Here is a 1,457-nt window from a genome sequence, read left to right on the forward strand (position 1 = left end):
TGTTCTAATTGTTTTTGAGTTGTTTGATATTTTGCATGTCTAGAAGGTTACAAAGAGATTTGTTACCTTTTGACCGTGAAATCGAAAGAACCTTGACGAATAATAGGAGACTTGTTAGGAGGAATTTGGGAGGTGTTGGTGAAGTTGTTCAACCCACTAGTGAGTTTGTCAATCCTTTCGCAATAGAAGGAGAAGAGAACCCATTAAACAATACCACACAAAATCCACCTACAATGCCTAAATTTTCGTCACACTCTATACCCACCGAGGAGGATCTACCAAATGGTACTCCTACCCCACAACATCTTACCGGAAACTTTATTGCCAAGTCCGCCTTCATCCAACTAGTTGAGATGAGCCAATTCGGGGGAATGCCTAGTGAGGACCCTCATTCTCATATGGAAACATTTTGTGATTATTGTGAAGCTATCTCTCAAACGGGCGTGACTCAAGACCAAATAAGATGGGTCTTATTTCCTTTTTTGTTAATCGGCACCGCAAAGCAATGGTTGAAGGGCTTTGATAAGGCCACCCTTGGAATAGATTCTTGGAAGAAGCTAGCTCTAGCTTTCTACAAAAAATTCTACCCACCGGAAAAGACCAATATGCTAAGAGCTCAAATTACGGGTTTTAAGCAAAGGGATGAAGAATCTTTGTATGAAGCTTGGGAGCGGTTCAAAGGTATTTGTCGCTCATGTCCTCACCATGGACTTAGCGAATGGTTTTTAGTGCAACAATTTTGGAATGGTTTATATGAAGATTCAAGGAACATTCTCAATATGGGATCAAATGGAATGTTCACCGAAGTTGATGACAATCAAACATGGAACAAGATTGAGGAAATGGCGGTCCATAATTCGCAATATAGTAGACCTCGCAAGGCTACTAGAGGAGGAAAGTATGAAGTGGACACCGTTACTCAATTGGGTGCTCAACTTAGTGCTCACATTGACACAATCAACTTGAAGTTTGAACAAGCTATGGCTAGACTTGAGGAAAGCTCAAAATCATCAAAGCATCATGTCAATGCCATGACGGCATCCTCATCAATCCCAAGCGGGATATGTGAGAATTGTGGAACCTTGGGTCATGACTCAAGTGAGTGTAGGGGAACAACCGAACAAGTCAATGCTTTCCAAGCTTACAAAAGTGGTACCCCTTATTCAAATTTTTACAATGAAAATACCAAGTTCCACCCAAATCTCTCATACAAAAGCCAAAATGTCCAAAACCCTCAAACAACATACACTCCACCACCCATGAGAAATCAAAATCAAAGACCCTTTTTCAATCAAAACCAAGGTTACCAAAATCAAAATCCATACAATCACCACAATGACCAAAGTTTTGATGTCCAAAAAGCGGTCCTCCAAATGCAAAAGAATCAACAAGAATTTTTCACCCAAATGCAAAAAGATAGCCAAGCAAAAGACACCACCATCAACAACATTCTAGCT

At 40.4% G+C, this 1,457-nt stretch overlaps 1 non-coding gene across 1 annotated transcript; it reads right to left on the reverse strand.

Moving 5' to 3' along the window:
• Positions 1 to 605: 605 nt before the first annotated feature.
• LOC141637359 (small nucleolar RNA R71) lies at positions 606 to 712 on the reverse strand. The gene has a single exon (XR_012541743.1). It is a non-coding gene; the product is annotated as a small nucleolar RNA R71 (small nucleolar RNA).
• Positions 713 to 1,457: the final 745 nt, after the last annotated feature.

Source organism: Silene latifolia, unplaced genomic scaffold (assembly GCF_048544455.1).
Source record: "Silene latifolia isolate original U9 population unplaced genomic scaffold, ASM4854445v1 chrun_scaffold_16, whole genome shotgun sequence".
Taxonomy (NCBI): domain Eukaryota; kingdom Viridiplantae; phylum Streptophyta; class Magnoliopsida; order Caryophyllales; family Caryophyllaceae; genus Silene; species Silene latifolia.